The sequence below is a fragment of the Manacus candei genome, unplaced genomic scaffold (assembly GCF_025592945.1).
Source record: "Manacus candei isolate 608988 ecotype Guabito, Panama unplaced genomic scaffold, ASM2559294v1 h1tg000008l, whole genome shotgun sequence".
NCBI lineage: Eukaryota > Metazoa > Chordata > Aves > Passeriformes > Pipridae > Manacus > Manacus candei.
The window spans coordinates 16,162,918-16,186,184 of record NW_026138056.1 but is presented as its reverse complement, the minus strand read 5'-3'; the positions used below and the strand labels follow the sequence as shown (position 1 = coordinate 16,186,184).

Below are 23,267 nucleotides of genomic sequence, written 5' to 3'. Positions count from 1 at the left end.
GTGATCAATGAGGTTCCAAAAACATAATGAGTATTAAGAAAATAAATCTCAAGCCTTCCTGCTCCATAGGAAGCAGAGCATCCAGAGATGCCAGTGCTTATATATAAATTAGGCAGTGAAATACCACTGAGGACCCAGGTCTCACTTCCACCAATTTCGTATATAACACTATTTACAGAGATGGTTTCAGAGTCAGCATGTACATAATGTAGCTTCTTAATGTACCCATTGACTTCTACAGCAGTTAGGAGTTAAATTCCTTTGTGGAGCTGGTCCTTAATGCTGCCCCCACCTTGTTCATCTAACATCTATTTTCACTTCTCCATTCAGTGTCTAACACATCTTATGCCTGGGGATGTTATCCAGTCATTTAACAGGAATCAACAAAATTATATACAGAAGGTCTTTCTATTCTTAACATCAATGAAGAACTGGGAAAGGGAAGATCCACACTTTCTCTCTAACAGTATAAGTGCTGAGGACATAAAAATATGTGTTCTCTTAAGTCTCTCCTTTTTCCTCTCTCATTTTTCCTCTCTGCACTGTTTTCCAAAGACTTCTCAGTTTCAGTTGAAGAAGGATCCCAATTTATGTGGCATTTCTATGGCATTTAAGCAAGCTGTTTGTTATCTGAATCTTTCATTCTGCATACACAAATAAAATTTATCACCTGTTTATAAATATATGCTAGCTACCAGTTCCCACACAGCTGACCCCTGTCCCTGTTATGATTTGGGGAATCCAGCAATGCACAGTTTATACATTTTGTGATCTTTCAGAATAATACTGAACAAAGGGGATGAAAAACCCAGCACAAAGATAACTGTGTCACCTAATGCTTTCCCAGAGCAAACTCTCAACCAAGTTGACACAACAGAAAGAGGACAGTCTCTGCAAAATGATGTCTGGGTATAGGCATTTGAAGATAAAAATACTCCCAAAGTGTAGCAAATAAGCGTAACATAAAAACAGCAGAGCCTTATATACACTCTGAGATAAAAGAAAGACTAAAGAAGCAAACAGGTAGGCTCCCATAGCATCTTATTAGCTGCAGGATCAGAGAGGAAAAAAAAAAAAGAAATCTTGGTTTGCAGGAAAAACACATGGAAAGAAAAGTCATTGCCAGGCACCTTTCTGTAGAATTTCTGCTGAAGAACTTCTGTTCAAGTTTCGAGGATGCTCAGAAAAGTGATGAGGAAACAAAGGTAAGGAAACATGTAAAGAGACTAATTTTTTTTAACTGCCTTGTTTAATCTGTGTATTTCTCATGCTAGGTAAAGCAATAAGATCTTGGTTTGGGAATTCTTATAAAGACTGCATGTTAGGCTTCATAATTAATTTCAATTATGACAGTTTTTACTTTAAGAGGCAGACTATAAATCCAGAGTTCCCATGAGTCAATATTCAGGGTTTGGGATGCCCAATCTATAAGAGATCAAGGGATCAGTCCAAATCCCAGAAGTCTAAGATGGCTGAATGGTGACGCTTCATTTGTTTAACAAATGAAGGATTAACAAGGTAACAGAGTATCCAAGAAGTGTGTTGAAGAGACCAGTGTCATAGAATCATAGAATCACAGAAGTTTTGGGCCGGAAGGAACCTTAAAGATCATCTAGTTTCAACCCTTCTGCCATGGGCAGGGACACCTTTCACAAGACCAGGTTGCTCAAAGCCCCATCTGACCTGGCTCGGTTATGTCCAACCTAACCTATCATCTTTTAGTTTAAAACTGTTCCCGGTTATCATATCACTACAGGTTCTGATATAAAGTCTTTCTCCATCTTTCCCATAAGCCCCTTTAAGTGTTGAAAAGCTGTAATAAGGTCTCCCTAGAGTCTTTTTTTCCAGGTTGAACAACAACAACTCTTTCAGCATTTCTTCACAGGAGAGGTGTTCCAGCCATCTGATCATTTTTTTAGACCTCCTCTGACCCGCTCCAATAGATCCATGTCTTTCTTGTACTGAGGACCCCAGAGCTGGATACGGTGTGCCAGGTGGGGTCTCTCAGGGGCAGAGTAAAGGGAGAGAACCACTTTCCTCAACCTGTTGGTCACACTTTTTTTCATGCAGCCCTGGATACACTTGGTTTTCTGGGCTGCAATTATATGTTGCCAGCTCATATCTAATTTTTTTTGTCTACCAATATCCCCAGTTCTGGAGGGCTGCTCTTAGTCCATTCATTACCTTGTCTCTAGAGATCCCGGTGACTGCCCCAGCGCAGGGACAGGACCTTGTGGAGTTTCATGAGGTTCAAAATGGCCCACCCCTCCAGCCTGTCAAGGTCCCTGTGGATGGCCTCCTTTCCCTCAAGCATGTCAATGGCACTACTCAGCTTTGTGCCATCCGCAAACTTGCTGAGGGTACAATCTCACTGTCTATGTCATTAATAAGGATATGGAACAGTCCCAGTCCCAGTATGGACTCCTGAGAGTTACCACTTGTTACTAATCTCCATTTGGACATTGGGCCGTTGTCTGCAACTCTTTGGATGCAGTCAAACAGCTAATTCCTTATCCATCAAACATTCCATCCAACAAATCCCTACCTCTCCAAATTGGTTAAAAGTCCCTTCAATACAGGATTGTATTGAAGACCTTGCAGAAGTCAGTGGATGATACCCATAGCTCTTCCCTTGTCCAGTAATGCAGTCACTCTATCGTAGAAGGCCACTAGATGAGTCAGGTATAATTTGCCCTTTGTGAAGCCATATTGGGTGTCTCAAATCACTTCCCTATCTTCCAAATGCCTTGACACAGCTTCCAACAGGACCTGTTCCATGATCTTACTGGGCACAAAGGTGAGGTTGGGTGGTTGGTAGTTGCTGGGGTCTGCCATTTTATCCTTTTTAAAAAATGGGTGTAAAGTTTCCCTTTTTCCAGTCACTGAAGACTTCACCTGACTGTCATGACTTTTTAAATATAATGAAGAGCAGCTTAGCAACTACATCTGCTACTTCATATAAGTATCAGCCTATTCAGACTATGTCTAAGCGGATTTAGACTAAACCTTGGCAGTCTGTAAAGTATCTTTACCAAGTTGTGATACTACATTTTGCTTTAGAGTATTGGTATAGTCTGACCAAGTTATCCAGAAACTTTCTTTAATGCGTTTGGAGAGAAAAAATAAAGGAGTGGGAGGAAAACAAAATTATATATATATATATATATATATATATATATATATATATATGCCATATATATATATATATATATATATTTGTAACAAACGTGGGTAGAGCCCTTCCCAAATCTTCGTTTGCGAAGCCTAGCCATGATGATAGATAGATAGATAGATATGTCATTCAAGTGAATAGGACCTCACTCTGAACTAGGAAAGCAGTTATAATTCTTTCCATGGGCTTGTCATCTAATTGGAATTCCATGGGAAACTTTATGGTTTCTTCCCCTCTGTTTTATCTGCCATGGTACATATAGAAATCACCCATAATGTCACAGATTGTTCTTATTTCCTCCTACCACATCCTGGCAATTTTTCCTCTCATTATAAATACAGTTAGATTATACCTACCATTCAATGGGCCTGTTAAAAGCTTTCAGATACGGCTACATTTAGAAGAAAGTGTGGACAGTCACCAATATTTTGTTCTTCTAAAGGGTCATTTGAATCTAAGAGATTGTCAGTAGACCTCAATACTGGGAGAAAAGACAGCTGAAGTGTTCTGCTTTGGCTGTGGATATATACTATTCAAATATAAATTTGAAGAGAAAGGGAGTCTCTTTTGTTCTACTTTTACAGCATATCACACCATGAGGAAGTTGTTCAGGATCCTTTTAGTCCTTTTCCCTCTAAGCTCCAGGTTTCAGAGAGCCCATACAGCCTCTGTGAAGAATAGGAGAGAGAAAATTTGAGGATCAACAACATGAGAGACCTCACCATTTGACTCTGTAATGAGCAAAAGATACCACATCCAAGTAGGGAATGCATTTCAGCTTCAGGAGGGAACTGTACAGGGATATGTTGAACAAGTCACTAACCACCTTGGCCACCGTGACAGCCAGCATTTTCAGTAGCAAGGACTGGACATCATTTGTGATCTCTACCTAAGGAGAAAACAGAACAAAGGACTTTCCCTTTTTATTCTCACACCTGCAGATGAAGGCAACGGTTGCGCAGGATTGTATTCTTTCACAAGGGAATGGGAAGCAATTCAGTCCACTAAAAGGGGAAGAGTATTCTCCCTCCATCCTAGGGATAGGTAATCAGTCAACACTTCCACTAGAGAGTCTTGGCTGACGCAGTAACAGCTCCCCCTCCCACCCCTATCATCTTGAAGTGCAACATTTACATTAAAACTCACATCTGATTCCCATATTTCAGGTGGCTTGTGATAATTTTGATGTATCAGAGAAGGGTAAGTAGAGATGGAGTAGCCAGATTGCTTAAAATAGCTTGGCATTGTGACAAACACTAAAAAATGCAAACAAATCCAAATACTTTTTCTTTTTTGCTGAGGTCAGGAGATATAATATTGTTTTCCCATACTTCTGCTTCCTGACAGAACAAGCTCCTTGTACAAACACTGTCTTGAAGGATGCCAGAAAAGGGATGAAGCAGCTTTCAACAGAAGTCCAGCTCAGGAGATAAAGCAGCAGGAACATCAGTTACCATGCAGGGCAATGTTTGGCAGTACAAGGCATGGTGCAGGCATCCCTGTCCCTATGATCACAAATCCATGAACTGGCACTGGAGCACTAGTTGTGGAAAATAATAGGCACAAATGATGGTATCTCACCTAAAACATCTTTCCTGAGTATACTTGTCCTTTCTCCCTGTGTAGTGAGGGTATAGTCAGATGAGTGGAAAAGTATGTAGCATGTTTTAGTACTTTATTCTCCTTGAGCTAATTGTTTTACCTCTGTGGTTGGCTACAACCACCATAACTAAGCGTAAAGGTAGACCAAGTTCACCTGACCTACTACTGCAAATATCTAACAGGTGTGGTAGCAGTGACTTAACAAAGTACACCAGTACAATTGCCTTTGAATAAAGGATTCAGAGTGGATTCTCCTACAAAAAACTGCAATGTGAATGCAGTTAATGTTGTTTATGCCCAACTCTCAATAAAGTCAAACATTTTTCAGGGTGAAAATGACTGCACAAAAATATTCCCTTTACGATACCTTACTAAGACTTTTTAGTAAAAACTGATGTCTCTTTTCACATCCCACTATTTCCTCTATCGTTGCATCCTATTAAAAAGCTACATTCTTTAGCAATTACCCTGGGACTAAATGAAAATTTTCCTCATAAGACTAAGAGGTTTTTGAATAGAATTTTTTCTCCAATTCAGACAAAGTGAATCACAGCACATGGCCATTTAATAGACCTCATTAGTTTGAGATTGTTAAGTACTCCAAGTATCTACATTCAAAGAATGCCAATAAACACATTTCTTCATGATAAGCTGCAGTAAATGTATCCAGACTTACATTTTAACCCTCGTTCTGTCTCTGTTCTGGGTTGGGAAAGATAACATTCAGGATGATTTACAGCATATCCCAACAAGGGACTCATGGCATAGCTAGCCATGTACGACAGGGTCATGCAACTGTCCTTTCTGCTTAGACATAGCCAGGGATTTCTAATAACACGACAGCATTCTTTGAATGTCTCTTTAAACCTAGCATTCAACTGTTTTATTTAAAACAGGAACATGTCAGTTAAAAGAAAAACAGCAACTGTGGGATTTTAAGAATTACTTCATCATATCTGCTGCAACTCATTCACACAGATGGATACTCCTTTATTATGGATTCCTTCTAAGGTTTTTTAAAGTATCTTGCTACAGGGAACTCTTCCACAATAAAACCAATATTAGAAGTTAATATAAAAACACTCTAAAAAGCTATAAAAGCACTCTGAAACTTTAAATATAAAAAATTTTGAAACTTAAAAAACATTCTCTAAAACACACTCTGTCTAAAAAACACTCTCAAGTGATTGTTTTAACTATACAGAATATCTTCAGAACAGCAAAAACCAGCAAGAACCAGTCTTGCTTTCCAGTCACCTCTTCTTGGTTTTCATCCTATTTTATCCCTTCCTCCTACCCTCCTATCCTCTAGGAGGAACAGTAAAGCTGACCTGGCCCAGATCGTCATTATTGTTGGAAACATTCAGCAGCATTTTACACCTGCAACTGAGAAACCTTCAGGCTTGTGCTGATTTTCCTCAGCCCTGCAGCCTTCCTGAGTGCTGGCATCTGGGGGCAGGATGGCTCCTCTTTACAACAGCTCACTGAATGCTCAGAGCAAGCGCCTCTGGGTTCAGCACTGGACTTCACTTCCTCCAAGAGTTAATGCCTGTTGAGCAGAAATGCTGTTTATCTTTGGCAGGCTAGTATGGCTGAGGTCATTTTTAAAAAGACAGGTTAAAAGCATTTTGAGCAATATCTTTTGTGTGTAAGTAAATTTAAACTTGGGCCAAAATAGAGCTGGTGGAGCTGGGCTGAACTCTCACTACAGATGGAAACTGGAGAGGCAACTTCTGTGAAATAGGAACTTCTATTGGAAATAGGCAATACTGGAGTGAAAACATAAAGCAAATCTGCAGATGACGTAGAAATCAATGAAAAAGAGATAAAATCATTTATAAAATTCCAAGAAAACTTTCCATGAAAATTTAACCCATTATGTGATCTTAAAGTGAAGTTGTACACTAATTATAGATCAAGTTATTTATGAAGCCAAGCCTAACGAAAAAGTCTTATTTAAAAATTAACTTGATTTCACATCTAGGTACTTAGAGAGCTAGAGAAAATCTTATTTCCTTCTTACTGGGGGTTCTCAAGTTGTGAGGGAACATTTATTAGGCATAAAAGCATATCAAAAACTAGAATTAACTCGAGAGATCAAATAAGAAATGCTGGGGAAGGGAATTGCAACAAAGAAAGATTCAGACACAAAAGATGCCGTCACTCATATATTGAAAAGAAAAAGTATGCTGCTCTTAGTGCTGAAGAAGAAGAAAGAATTCATCAAAACCTGCAGCTAAAACCTCAGTCTATTAATGACAAGGATGGTGGCAATTCAGCAGCAAAGTTCTCCTTAGGGTATCTTGACAAAAATCAAGAAAGAACAATTTAATGCAAGAACTGTGATCGATTCAAGTCATCTTATATAAACATATGGACAGGCATGAACCTACACACACATATATGTGCTCTTCAGAGGGCTTTATTAGTATTCCATGGTTAGAGAAGGGCCATCTGCTCCCTGCTGGGAGAGACAAAGTGCAGAGCCTCGGGGACTCGGCTGCATGAGGAAGTTCATGCTTCATGAGCTTGGGTGTGAATTTACTGCATATTAGCTACTCTGCACTAACTGCCCATTTGGGTACCCTTGGTGCCTGGAAAGTGAAAAACAGCATACTTCACCTTCAAAAAGGAGCCCACCTAACTCACACAAAAGTACTCTTAAAGCTAACCTGCACAAAAGCACTCTTAGTAAGTACTAGAATCATTCACCCAGGGAATTAATGCCAAGTAACTAGCAGGCTGTAAATTTACACTGAAGCTCCCTGCATGCTAATTCTCCCAGCAGACAGGTCCTTGTGAGCCCAGAACAGCAGCCAAGCAAGCTCAGCCACAGTCCAGCACCATCAGGAGCCCATGTGGTCCAGGGCTGCAAGCTTATGCAGCCTCTCCTTTAAAAATACCTATGTGTTCAAACCAGTTCCTAAAGAATCTCAGAAAGGAACAAGCTATACAGAGTATTACAGAGGGAAAGACAAAATATGGGTGGCAAAAGCAGAGAAAGAAGAGGGGGAAGTTAGGGGCAGCCATCAAATGCCTACAACTCTTCAGCCATTAAACGTGATGTTTCATTTATCGATACTCGTTCCAAGACTGAATTGTAGGGGCTGCTCTTTAGAATGCAGTTTACTCTCTGTGCATATTGCCAGATTTTTTTTCAGTTTCTTTTGGTCCTGTGGGTGAGGCAGGTTGTGCCAAAAATGTCTTTGCCCAGGGCACCTGCCTATGCAAAGCCAGCAGCACTAACAGGCACTGCAAGCACTCAGCACTGACACTTCATACATCAGCAGCCTAGTAACTGTACCTATTTTTTTCAATATTCTCTCTATATACAAAATCTAGAAAAATGTCATTTACATACAGAGAGACTACAATTTATTTATCAGCACAGTTATTCAAACCTCTTTAAACATCTTCTTTGTCACCAGAGGCACTTTTCAACAACCCCCATGGTCCTTAGTTTCTCAGGCCTCCACATCATTATAATCTATTAGGCACCTTCATGTTAGCTCTGTTTTATTATATAACACATAATTATGCATTTCATTAACAGCATCACCAGGCACAGAACATCAAAGGGAGAAAGGCAGCTGCCCAGGAAATTTAAAAAGATGTAGTTTACCCAAAGCTCACTGTTAAAAAACCTCCCCCACTTTCAGTTAAATTTCAACACATTCCAAAGATTTTACTCCAGCTCAGAGAACAGTGTCCAAACAACCTCATTAGATACAAGGCTGCCAATACAGTGAATATTCCGTGAACCCTTGATATTTCCAATAATGTAAAAGAAAAAATCATCAATCAGCTACATAGTGCAAAACAATTTTTTTTCTTCTACTGCAGCCTACAGTGACAAATGCAGAAGTGTTTATCAAAAATAGAAAAAAATACATTTATTTTGTAATGTAATTAATTTCTCAAGATTTGTTCAAATAGAAGAGCTGTCTGAACAAAGAAAAAACCAAAATCTTCTTCCATCACATGGTATAAAACCCATCACCCTTGGAAGAAGCGAACTCCCCAGAAGAATTAATTTTGTCATTCTTCACAAGGTTATGCACACTAAACTGAAAGGCCTGGAATTAGGAAAAAAATTGGGAAAAAAATGAAGTAGCTGCTGGACAAAGGTACAAGGCAGTACGTTTGAGAGTGAGTTTAAAAAGGAGGTGGATGGGGAGTGAAATCTTGGTATTAACAGTCAGATCAAATAGTTTTGGAGTTGAGGCTGCAGCTGTCACAATACACCAGCTCTGAGTACAGTTTCTCAGTCTCCACGCCACCAGATTTTGTGGAAGAGTACACATGGCCCCAGGAACGCACCTTGCATTTCTCTCACATGCAACTAGAACTTCCCTCAGTTGAAATTTTTGCTACTATTGATTAAAGACACCAAGAAAAGATTGTTCACAGTCAACAGAACATTTCCAAAGAGTGGAGGGCAGAAAACTTTTCATCATTCTTTTCCTGGAGCAAATGTGCACAGGGTTGCAAGCTAATTACTTCATGTAAAGAATGGAAGGAGACAACAATTCCCTACTCACAGAAGTAAAAGAACTGTTCATGCAGCTTTCTTGAAAACAGGAGTTTATGAAAGTAATGTCTCCCAGAATTAAGTTACATATATTGTCACAGCCATTTCATAACAATGCAGATCTGCATTTCAATGTCTTTAATCTCTGGATTGTCATCTGCTAGCCCTCAGTGACTTAAGTCACTTTAATTGCCACTTAATAATGTCCTGACAAACTATGAATTGAAATGCCTTTATCATGGTCCACTATTTCCATCTGGAATTATGCCAAAAGAGGCACCTTCTTCACATATCGATCCAGCTGAATACTCCCTTCCTGAACTTGCATTAATCTCTCCCTTTAAAACTAAGTGAAAAATACTCTTTTCCTGTGCACTTCACCTTTAAACAAATTCTTTATAGTCCCAGAACTACATTCATTAACTCAACTCACTTTACTGTGTCTCCTTATCACTCACCACCATCACCGCTGGAAATTTTTGGAAAAGTGGGATGCTGCAATACATGAAACATAAATCTCCTAAAAAGGCACGATTGTCATGCTAGCCCCAAAAAGTTATGCACTCAAGTTCCCTCACCCTGCTGAAAATGATTATTTCTTTCAGCCTGAGGCACATGAAGCTGTGCATCACACTCTACAAAGGGCGGCACACCCAGCATAGGTTCACTGTGAGGACATGCGTCCTGCCAAACCCCAGTACCAGGAGAGTTGCACAATTAGTGGGATTCTTCCTCTTCCAGAGCTCTACCCCGTTAACTATTCCATGCCTTCACAAGGAGTAGGCAGCCTCTAGTACCCTAGAGCTTAATTGCTGCCAAGACAGAGCATGAAAAAATCTTAGCACACGGCACATACTCTTTAAGCAAAGTAGCTCCAATTAATCTCACTGGTGCACTACTTCTTAATTTACCTTAATTCCTCATATTAAGTGAGCTTTTGTCACGGTTTTCTCTGATGTGAATTTAAATATTTTTCTGAATTTTTCTGAAGCCAACCTGTGAGTTTTTCTGAAGCATTATGTTGATGATTTCCTTGGTGGAAGAGAGAAGATTTTTTTCTAGTTCCAAGACCTACTACAGCAGGACATTGATTACTATAGAGAACATAGAAATACCCAGCACAGCCAAGTAATCCCTGGAAACGTATCAAATTCCTTTGAGCCTCAGTCCTTGGGAACTTGATGGAAAATGCTATGTAAGTGTTTGATCTCTTGTTTTAGTCCCCCAAGGCCTATAAATACACCTGTTTTGACAGATCGCTGCAATGGATGAAAGTGATATCGGAAACAGTATTGGTGATACCAGTGACTCTTGCCAAGATCCCCTGGAAAGATATCTATCAGTGACTTTTTCTGTAATCTGGTTCTTCATCTTACATATACAGCAGACATGAAACCCTGAAAGGAGGTTTCAAAGCTGTCTAAATCAGTGTCGGGAAGGTAACACTGGTGCATGTTGTGTCAAGTGAACCTTCTATTAACAAAAAAAGCAGCATTGGGTATGTGTGTTGCTGAATATGCCCAAACATTCAGCAGGCTCACATATTACATCTTTTCAAAACAAGCACTGTACTGTATAATAACCCAGCCAAGCAACCTTGTACTTTTTTAACGCACAGTATTGCAGAATGCTTTAAATTATGATTCATGACCATTTTTTAAAAGTAAGATAGACAACGGCAGTGAATCTGTCATATTAAGTAATGCTAAAACCAACACCTCCAGAGTGACACAATTCTCGTGGTCCCAGCTCCTGAGGTCTATAAAAGGCTGGAGAAGAAAGAGCCACTTGAATACAGACAGTTGCAGACTGAAGCTATTTGATAAACACTATGCCACAAGCTGAGAACTTCATTTCAGGTCTAACTTCAGTAGGAGATTATACCTTGAATAACAGAACAGAAACCTTACAAAATCTTGCTGTTATCGAAACGAACATAGGTATTCATTCACTGAGCCACCAGTTTCTTAAAGAAGTGCATTACAAAATCTGAGGTTCTGAAACTGTTCCCTATCCCCTTCTCCATGAGAATAGTTTCCCTTATTTCATTTTCCAGACAAGCTACTGCCAAAAAACACACAGTGCTCTTCCCCTAGTTGGAGTAAATTCAACAGAAAATAGTAGGATCTAATGTATTTAACGGTTTGCTGATTATGCATTTTTACTCCAATTATTTTGGGATTAATTTGAATATAACTAGAATTAGTACAACACTACTCTGTATCTCTGCTTATTTGTAAAAAGGTTGCAATCAGGTTCTGAAATAATGTTAAACGTACAATTTGAACACATTAGCTCCTTCTGACAGGCAGTGGAAGCAGAGCGAACACTTACCCTGTTAAGTTAGCTTGAAGATTTTGAAAAACTGTTTTGACTAGGGTTTAAACGCTTCATTAGAAAAAAAAATGAGGCAGCTTAGTAACAGAAAGTTAGGCCCTGTCAAAACAACTTCTGTGAACCATCTCAGGTGTAATAAAAAACGGTAAGTGAGTCCTAAACTATTTAAGTGTGACGGGCTGATGCATTAAACAGCCTAGCACTGGGAAGAACCTGCCAAATTAATTTCCAAATAATTATGCACTTCCTCTGCCTGCTTTGAAGGAAACATGCTGCGAAAAATCTTGAATACTATACATTTTCCCCAGCTTCTGCAAAAGATTTTCCTTTCCCCACCAAAATCAGATAGAAAAGCAGCCATGTGGCATTCTCTCCTGGGGAGTTAAAATGAAAACTGTGGCCATGGGGAGAATCCAAAGGGTAAATTCAGTATTGAGTAATCCTGCTGGAATAACAGTACTTAAAGCATCTAATTTTAAACTATTTTTAAGCATCTAAGGAGAGAAGAATTTGAACTTGGCTGTTGGGTGGGCACATATGCCTTCCCTGCCCTTTTGGTAAGGACTCCATAACACATGCCTTAATTACCATCAGAGCAAAAAAAACGCTCCCTGATCCAGACCATGTACATGTGTACTCATTCTAAAGCAAGGGTCAAAATCTTCTCTCATCTATGCCAACGTATCACAAGAGATGCTGACATGATCTATCGTGCATTTTCTGTACTGCATTTTCACACAGCAGTGGTTCTCTTGGCAGAGAGAATGCTGCTTATCATTTTCTCTCCATGTTTGCCCCAGGAACCCAATGTCCCTTTCACGCCCTTCCATCTTGAGCAAGTCAGAGGAAGGCACAATCAGTAATCTCTCAAGGTCTGCATTGCCAAAGTGTGCTGTGAGGATGTATTCATTTTTTACAGCCAGTTCTCTCCCTTGTCTTCGTCTGTTCCCTCCCAAGTATTGCATACACTCTGCTAAACAAGTGGGAGAAAGGGAAAAGTATGACTCAAGTCTTCCAAATAAATTCTCTTTACTTTGACAAAGGGTCAGGCTGAGGAACAGGGTGAAATGGGAGCAGTATAACCAGAGTAATCTGAGGTCAACCTTCATGCTCGTATGATCTGAAGTGCCAGACAACTCCACTCCAACTATTTGCACAGTCTATGCAATTTCATCCTTTCTAAAGTCAGACACTGCTGTTTCACAAGTTGCACCAGCAACTGCAGAAATCACATGCTGCTGCATAACTCACCAACGAACAACAGCCTGGGTGGCCACTGCCAGTTTGGGGTGTTGGTGGGGTACTCCTTTAGAGATGCAAGAAAGCAGCTCAGGTCTGACTCTGCAAGCTTGCCTGAGGCGCAGCCAATAAGGCACTGAAGAGTTTTTCTGTCATCACTCTCTCACATTTCAAAATGAGAGAAGAGCCATCATTATGACAGGTTCCACTGGGTACCATTTTTGCTCCACTTTTCTGCAATGCTTCTACTTCTTCATGTGCTTTCATTGCTTCCCCTTGGTGCCTTCCTCTGTTCAGTCTTGTTCATGAGAGCAGCACACCTTTCACCAGTGTTCACCGTCACCACCATGTATGTTCTGGATCCAGTCTTATTCCTCTTCCAAAAAAAAACCAGAGGACATGTTGAAACTGAAGCAACAAAACATGTCATTCTACCCATGTTAAGCAGAGGGCGGGCCATGGTCTTCCTTCGGGATTGACCTCTCTCAGGAGAGAGGTAAACCTACAGTAGGAGCCTCCTTCCCACCAACAGACCATGTCCAGCCCAGCAGCTGCTGGGTTGTGTAACCACTTGCTCCTGTTTCAGCAGGGTCCAATAATTAAATGGGGATCTCTGGCCCCAAGCCCCCATTCATTAGAACATCCGGTTACATGGGGTTTTAATTCAAAATGATTATAAAACCCTCAGACTGGGGGAGAAAAAAAAAAATAGAGAGATAGGCTTATTGTGGTAGCTTTCATCCCAGAGATAAATCATTTTCTCAAAATTTGGAAAAAAACCACTATTGGCAGCATTAGGAAGGTTTTAAAGTTAAAAATATAACAAGAATTAATGGTTTTCATGACAATGTAACTGAAAAATGTCTTTAATTTAGAAACAAATTAAATTTGGCAAAGAATTAGTACATAAGACAGCCCTATTGCATTTTGTACTTTAAAAAATTGAAAACAGATAAGATACTGTGAATTAAAAATAACTTCTGCAAATTAAATTCCCATGAACTTTCACTAAGGTTTGTGTTACATGTCCCAAATGTACAGTTGTATGTTGGAATACACTAGATCCCTTTATTTATAAAATACCTTTAAAGCTACTGAAAGCTAGAGCCAGAAAAATGACTATATAAAAATGCTATCTTCTCAGATTACAACTTAATTTCCAATGTGTGTATTTAAAACAGAGATGCAGTCTCAGTTTCAATATTTCAGATGCATAACTGAACTTTCTAAAAGTTCAATGCCAATTGAATCCATGTTGAATTCAGTCGTGTCCGTTTATTTTACTGATAAAACCTGCTACCAAAGCTGACACAGCTATATTACAGATAGAGCTGGATTCTCTTCTAATTTAGGAATTACCTACAGGCTAACCAACCATCCCACAGTTGTAGTTCTTCTTTAGAGATGATGAATACAGGAATCAGAGGGGACTTGTTCTGACTTTCTTGGGTTGGGTTCACAAGGCTACTATCCAGAAAGAAAAAAAGGGGTTTCTTTGGCTTTTCCCTACAAGCATACATTTCTTACGGAATGTTCCATTGACCTGACAAATTGCTTATCATCCCTACAGAGCAGTATCTTTTAGGTTAGAACCCAAGAAGCTTTCATTTGGAATGCTATATTGTCATCTCTTGCAAATTTTAAATTTGGATTTGCCTTGGCCTCTCAGATTAAACTACACCTCCCACGATGCACCTCCCCCTCCTTCCTTGAACATACCAAGAAAGTTTCTTTACTGTTTCATGGGAAACATTTCATTCCTTAAAGGAAAATGATAACATGAAACAACCAAGTTTTATAGCAAGACATTTTAAATATTTTTTCTTTATTTCTGTTTTTCAGATGTTCAGTTTTTTGATGAAATGTTCAAGGTTTTTGTAAAAACAAATCTGAAGGCCTCATTTTCAGACAAAAATAGAGGAGAAGTAAACTTTTTGAAATCATTCTAGCCAGGGTGGTGGTGAGAAAACGAGCTCTTGCAGACTACCATGTTTATAGTCACTCCAACTACAAAGGTATTTTATTGTATTTGACCATAGAATCATATTAATCTTATTTGACCATAAGATCTTTCCTAAGAACAAGAAATTCATGTATTTCAAATCGGCCTGTTCGGCCTGTTCTATGCCAAAAGCATACTCAGCACTCAGAGAAATATTCTCCTTACGCCACAGCAAACCATGATCCTTATCAAGGAAAGGATCGCACTTTGGATGGCACTATGAGTTTGGAAGGAAACTCCCTTCTCTTCAAGTAGCCAGATCTAACACCATGTTTTATGGCCCGAAAACAAGACTGGTTTCTTTTAAGGCCAGAAGGACCAATTAAATAATTTAATTTGACATCTTGCAAAATATCCTGCTTCCTGTAATCACTCATGCCATAAGACCTGCCCTGAAAAGCTGTCACGGACCAAGATCCAATAGTCTCCATATTCTGAAGCTCACAGTACAACTATGCAGCAGCTTGAGCCCTGTCACTTTGGGGTCAGCTTCTACTCTATTTGGAGAGAACATCAGGTACACAAGCCCAGCTTTGCGCTAGCACTCACTTTTTTCACTTAATAATTTACCCAAAAAAAGTATGACAAACTAGGTGGAAACTATGAATTACAGAAAGACACCTACAGTCTAGTTGGTGTTTTAAAGTCAGATATTTAAGGGGTATTTTTATTGCTTCCTTTATGGAATCACAGAATGGTTTCTGTTGGAAGGGACCTTAAAGATCACCTAGTTCCAACCCCCCCACCGTGGGCAGGAAGACCTTCCACTAGACAGGATTGCTCAAATCCCCATCCAGCCTGGCCTTGGCCCTTCTCTTACCAGAGCAAGATCTAAGAAGACAGCAAGCACATGAATAAGTGTCACGTAAGGCATAGTTTGCACTGAAAACCTTTTGCACCTCTAAGTCCTGCCAGCTCTGCCAGGGCACCTCCTGGAGTAACATCCAGCTCCCTTTGCAGGCTCTCTTCATTGCCTACATAACAATCACAGGCATTTATATACCAGAGGGGGACAAACCATTTCATACTGTGAGCTGCTTTAATCCTTAGTTTCCATCTCAAGGAGAAGAGGGAAAAGCAGAAGGTCGAGGCAGCAGAAACAGCCACCACCCAAATGGTAGTGGAGGCTGCTTGAGGCAAAAGGGCACTATGTGTCACATAGTGAGGAATAATGAGGTCTACCTTCTCAGGGAGACCTTCCCCTGCTAGCAGCCAAGTATAACAGCGAGAGGTAATGGGGGCAGCAGGCAGCTGGAACCGAGAACTGAAGACACATCATTCCTGTTCTGACAGAAATGCAAAATATCACAGGAAAAGCAGTTCACTGGGCAACCCAGCATTTCTACTAAAACAGTCTCTATTTCTAAAACAACCAAGACTCAAACATAGCAGCTGCCAATCCAGTCCATGGCTCTCCACCACTACAGAAGAGGAACCTGAAGTGAAAAACAACACTACACTCAGCATGCTGAAAGGCACAGCTACACAGACTTCTGCTGGCATCCCACTAGTCAAGAAGAAATCATAGAATTTACACCCATTAACATTTACATTTAATCCAAGAGTGATACATATCACAATTTTGTTGCCCAGTTAATGTACAAGTTATCCATCTTCACCTGCAGATTAGAGTTATCATCAATTAGATCAGGTCTCACTGAAAAGAAATTTGATTTAAATCAATGAGAATTCCTGCACGCCTTGCTCTTTAGCAGGAACAGAGAAAAGCAATGCCATGAGCAGCCAGGATTGTTTTCACTGTTAGGTCTTCAATCACCAAGGAAAATTCAGAATTCATATTTGTGTCAGCATTTTCAAAAACATCCTTTGTGCTTGCATCATCCTTTCTGCAAATGGTTTCAAATGCAGCATCTTGCATCCTACAACCACTGAGGAACACAGCTCTCTTGTGAAAAACCTGTGCTGGTACCAGGCAGATTTGACATCTATTTAAGAAGTCTTGTGCTATTTTTCTAACATCTTGTATCACCATTCTGCTTTTCTTATAACTTCTCTCTAGTTATCTGGATTGGGTGGTTGTCTATGCTGTATTCTCACATCACATCTGTAAAACAACGTGTGTCTGTCACATCTACAGTCCCCATCTAAGGGCCCACAGCCAATGCTCTACTGAAATTTCCTGTGAAAGGACTTAAGCTTCTTGAGAGTCAGTTTCTCAGAGAAAATGAGAAGGGTAACCCCAGAATTTGCAACAATACATCCTGCCTATAATTTCAGGTAAGTACATTTCACCTAAAATAGAAGTACTGAAGGAATACACAGACAGAGAAGAGGTTAGGATTTAGTTGTTACTACCTGCTGATACAGCTATTTTATTGCACTTATTCAAGATGACCTGTAATACTGCTGTGAAGCATGTTAGAAGTATACATTACAAAATATTTGCAGATGACACTAAGCTGGGGGGAGTGTCGATCACCTGGAAGGCAGGAGGGCTCTGCAGAGGGACCTGGACAGGCTGGAGAGTTGGGCTGATTCCAACAGGATGAGGTTCAACCAGGCCAAGTGCCAGGTCCTGCACTTAGGCCACAACAACCCCCTGCAGTGCTACAGGCTGGGCACAGAGTGGCTGGAGAGCAGCCAGACAGAAAGGGACCTGGGAGTTTGGACTGACAGGAAGCTGAACATGAGCCAGCAGTGTGCCCAGGTGGCCAAGAAGGCCAATGGCATCCTGGCCTGTATCAGGAACAGTGTGGCCAGCAGGACCAGGGAAGTGATTCTCCCCCTGTACTCAGTGCTGGTGAGGCCACACCTGGAGTGCTGTGTCCAGTTCTGGGCCCCTCAGTTCAGGAAGGATATTGAGGTGCTGGAGCAGGTCCAGAGAAGAGCAACAAGGCTGGTGAAGGGACTCAAGGACAAGTCCTATGAGGAGAAGCTGAGGGAGCTGGGGCTGTTCAGCCTGGAGAAGAGGAGGCTCAAGGGAGACATCATCACTCTCTACAACTCCCTGAAAGAAGGTTGTAGCCAGGTGGGGGTTGGTCTCTTTTCCCAGGCAACTATCAGCAAGACAAGAGGGCATGGTCTCAAGCTGTGCCAGGGGAGGTTTAGGTTAGATATTAGAAATAATTTCTTTACAGAGAGGGTGGTCAGACATTGGAATGGGCTGCCCAGGGAAGTAGTTCTCCGTCCCTGGAGATTTTTAAAAAGAGACTGGATGTGGCACTTAGTGCCATGGCCTAGTAACCACAGTGGTAGTGGATCAAGGGTTGGATTTGATGATCTCGGAGGTCCCTTCCAACCCACCTGATTCTATGATTCTATGATTCTAAATGAGGTATTCAAATTATGGAAAAAAAAATGTTCATTTTTGTTTCTTTATGGAATGTGTATAACAAATACACTAGATTTCCTAACTATAGGACAGTGGTCACTTACAGCAGTGTAGTTTATTATATACAATGCTCTGCCAGCATACCTGTCTTGACATAGGCATTAAAGAACAGAAAGCACAAACAAACCTCATGTCTGAGTCTTCAATGCCATCTTAAGAACCAGACAATTTTCCATACAGCTTGTTATTTCTGCCATATTGCAGACTCAGAAAGACATCAACAAGCAACTTTTCATTATGTTCTGAACCCCCATCAGATGGTCATATTAATTCAGGACCAACATCATGCCCATTAGCACAACCCATTCATTCACAGCAGCCACACCCACCATTAGCAAGAGACTCTGGGACAGACCTTGGGTGATTCAATCCCCTAAGATGATTTCCCTTTGGTTTATGTAATGACATTGCATTTCCCTTTCCAAATCCTAAGGAAAACTCTATTTTCTCCTTCAGTCTACATCTGTCAAAAGGCTGGTATTACAGTGTTTCACACTCAAAGGAGTGTGGTGAGTTTAAACCTTTTCAGAATTAATTGCATTCCTCATGTCCGTCAGAAGAGATTTCTTGAAGAAATAATTTAGGCCAATAAACTGATATTCTGCTTTAATTCTGTTTGAACAGAACGGGCAAGAAAGGAGGTGAGAGTCAGGGTTATTTTCTGTCATGTGTAATAGAAAGAAAGACAATTATGGGACAAAGGATCCAAATTGGTGCAAATCAAGCTTCTTTCAACTTGCACACAAGGGCATCAACAGTACTGTACAAGAACACTAATATATATATATTATATATATATATTTTTATATAGAACACTAATATTGAGCCAGCTTTCCTCTTTAACACTTGTGAGGCACTGTTATTGAGAATCAAAAATAAAAGAATGATAAAAATACAGAATTACCCAGAGAGCAAACACACTGTAGGAAAATGCTATTCCTCTTCCACATCTAGAGCACCCCTAGCCCTGCAAGCTCAGGATACATGACACTTAAAAGACGTGGGAGACAGAAAGCTGTGGGAAGGCAAGTCATAAGGCTATTCCTTGTACTTGCCAAAGAAAATGTCACCACATCTACTGTTTGCCACAAAGAGCTGAGGATGAGGGTCAAATGTCAGCATGGGGGGTAGAAACTGGCAGCCAAGAAAGAAGAGGTGGGCAGATGCCTGTGGGGTCTGCCATGAGAAAAAAAAAAGCATCTTACAAACCTGTTCACTACAAGTCCCACATTCATAACTGTTTCCAAATGGAAGGCTGTGAAAAGCCAAAGCAAACATTCTCAATTCTTTTTGAACCCATCACACAATATAGGAAAAATATGTGCATTTTATGGTTTGAGGGCACAACCTTTTAATTATGTGTTTGCATTGTCATGTCCAAGACCTTTTTTCTCCCCAAAAATTAATATTTCCTCAAGCAATGCAGCTATTTATCTTGGATGAACATGAATTGAAACAGAATCTGCCTCTGCAGAGAGAGGGACAGAAGAGTTAGAACGTGACACCTAGGGGAATTCAGAACACACTGCAACACAATCCTCATAATTTTTCCAGTGCCTTTTCAACTCAATTTCCTCCAGTTCTCTTAAGAATTTCCAGCTATTGTTTTGCTTATGCTGTATGTGCACGACCACAGAGGCACTTTGAAAACAGAGTATAAGTGCAGGTAATGGGGCAGGTAGGGAGAAACTGAAGCAAATAAAATGCAGGAATTTTCTCTGTACTAGAGCTGAATGAAAATCAGTTCTGTCATCCAAGACCAGCAAGTGTTCTGGCACATAACCACCTCTCACTTCTCTGTGATAAAGCTCAGCCTCACGATCTAAGGAAGATGTCAATCAACTGCTTTTGCCACTAACAACTTATAGGTGCAGAAAGACCGCAAAGTAATGGTTTACAAATGATATTTAAATTAAAATATATTGAGCCATTGCAAGAAAATTCAGGCCTACTTTGGAAAAGACACTACATTTAGTCATAATTGAGGCTCTCAAAAAACTTACATCTAGTGTTCAAGCATCAACTTTTCCCCCCTTCAAGTCTTAAAGACTTGAAGGCCAACAATTGGCCAACAATTCATACAGTAACTTCCAAAAGATGCATAACACCAAGGACAGAAGCAGAAATACCAGAGTCCATTTTTTCTTATGGATAAGTAAGTGCTAAAGCACCAAGAAGATACTGAAGGAGGACTGTTTCCATAACCAATCTAATTATTATTTCACAATAGAGAAGTTTTTATGAACATACAACACCTTTCAAGATAGAATGTAAAATAAAAAAAGAACCACACAACCAAAAAAACCAAACCACCACCAACAACAACAACAAACAAAACCAAAAAACAACTTCCTAAGCAATTTACACAACCTACCACTAACATGGACCCAACTTGGCGTGAGTGCCAATAAACAGCTACTTAATCAAACACTGTGCAACAGTGTACTAGGAGGGAAAATCCAGGCTTAGTCACTCTGTGTGAATTCTGACATCTGCAAAGATTTTAATGAGATTCTTTTGGGCAAAGCCAGGTGGGTAGCCAAGTCTGGGTTTAGTCATGGGTGAAATTTCCACACACACTAATACTCACAGGCCTTGAATGTCCTGCCGTGGAAGAATGAAAACTTCCCCCTTGTGACCTCAACTTCACTTCTCTGTTGACTAAGCTGAATTGCAGCTGTGCCTTACAACTCACCATCCCCAGGTGTTGCAATCAAGGAGAGCAAAGAACATCCTCTCTAAGTATAAGAGTATCATGTGCAAATACTTTAGCTTCCAGAAGTTTGCCTGGAAAGTATTGTAGTGCAGACTCAAGATGCTCTGTTACAAGAGGAGGGGACCAGGAAACAGAAATATTAAATGTGTTCCAAATGAATTTCAAAATTTTGAAATCTATGAGGCATAACTTGACCAGAGAGACCTGTGAGGCTTTCCATTAGATCACTTGCATATACTACTGTAAGTCCTTCACTTACTCCATCCAGAAACCCATATTCAACCCCAGCATTAATAGGTACATTGTACAAGGCCCTCATACCTCATGGAAGTCAATTCACAAGGCAAGCAGAGTGATCTACTATTGTTTTCTAATCCAGAAGAAACATCCTTTTTCTTGTTTGTAAACCACTGATGGCATTATCATTTCTGTAACCTCAAAAAAATGAAAAATAGAAGAAAGAATTTCTCAGTCAAAGTGTTATTTTCAAACTTACATTTCACAGGTAAAAGTTCCAAAAAAACCCCAAAACAAAACAAAAAAACTTTTTCAGGCAAGCTTGAAACAGACAGGCCAATAATTTATTTCTCTCTGGTTCAATGTGCATGGGACAGTGGTGGTTTATTTAGCTGCAGCAGCAAATGCTCAACTCAACCTTGGCTACAAAAATACCTGAAAACTCAACATACTTACCATTATCACAGTGATGGAGATGGTAAGTCTTGACACTCCACTGAAAAAGGAGGCAGCTCCAATGGCAGTAAAGAAACCTGGATCAATCCACACTCCATGTTCATTGGTTTGAACACCAAAAATGGAAACAAGGATCAATCCCATTATCCTGCCATACAAAGCTCCTGTATACCTGTACACATGAAGAAGAGCAATCCTCTTGGCAGTTTCCTAGAAATGCTTCTAATATTCTGCTGATCCCAGATTAATTTTGTCAACTTCTGTAGAGACTCCGTCCCCACAACCTTCCTTAGTATGGGCATTTACTTAGCACCAATCAGCTATCACAAAGCTGCCAGATTTACCATACCTTGAAGGAAAAAAGACTAACGGTATGTCTGTCTTAATGTCCTTCAAAGCCAAATGAGGATTGACCTTATAGCAATAGTCAAAACTATAGGTCACTGATATACACACTGGGCTATTTCAGTTTATAAGGCCACACTTCTAGAGCTCCAGCCTCATATAATTTCTTAAAATTAAGTCTATCTGCACTCCATAAACCTGGTAAGTAAAATATTACAGCCATGTAACAAATGGGCAAAAAGAAGTAATAGGTATTAATGATCTGCCCAAAACTAACCAGGAATGAAGCTGTGAAGAGAACTCAGGAGTCCTCAAACCAACCAACACCGCAGAGCTAAACCAAAATGTAGCACAGTTGAGCAGGTAATTGCTGATGTAATACATAAAATTTCATTCCATATGCAAGGAATTAAATATACATATTCAAGTGTCAGACAAGAAACCAGACTTGTACATTCACTTTCCAGAAATGGTGAATTACTATTATTTATACAATAGCCATATACATGATATATATTATCTGATTATTTTTTTTTTGATTGTGCATGGGGGAATTACCTCAAATGGTAGAGTGCTCGCTTAGCATGCAAAAGGTAGCGGGATCTACGCCCGCATTCTCCAGTGTCATGTTTTGATGTATGTACTGGGGAATGAGAGGCTGGAAAGCAGTGCCATGGAAAGGGACCTGGGGATCCTGGTTAATGGCAAGTTGAATATGAGTCAGCAGCCAGGAGGGCCAACCATGTCTGGGGGGCATCAGGCAAAGCGTCGCCAGCCGGTCGAGGGAGGGGATTGTCCTGCTCTGCTCTGCACTGGTGAGGCCTCACCTTGAATATTGTGTGCAGTTTGGGGCACCACAAGATAAGAAGGATATTAAGCCATTATAGTGTATCTGAAGGAGCGCAACAAAGATGATGAAGGGCCTTGAGGGGAAGCTGTATGAGGAGCAGCTTAGGTCACTTGGTCTGTTCAGCCTGGAGAAGAGGAGACTGAGGGGAGACCTCACTGCAGTTACAACTTCCTTGTGAGGGGAAGAGGAGGGGAAGGCACTGATCTTTTCTCTGTGGTGACCAGTTACAGGACCTGAGGGAATGGCCTGAAGCTGTGTCAGGGGAATTTTAGGTCAGATAGTAGAAAAGGGCTTTCAGCCAGCAGGTGGTTGGACCCTGGAACAGGCTCACTAGGAAAGTGGTCATGGCACCAAACTTGTCAGAGTTCAAGAAGCATCTGGACAATGCTCTCAGGCACATGGTGTGATTGTTGGTGTGATGCAGGGCC

The 23,267-nt window shown here is 40.4% G+C and overlaps 1 pseudogene; it reads right to left on the bottom strand.

Moving 5' to 3' along the window:
- Positions 1–23,267, bottom strand: part of LOC127465450 (chloride channel protein D-like) — a 76,804-nt pseudogene that overhangs the window by 29,730 nt on the left and 23,807 nt on the right.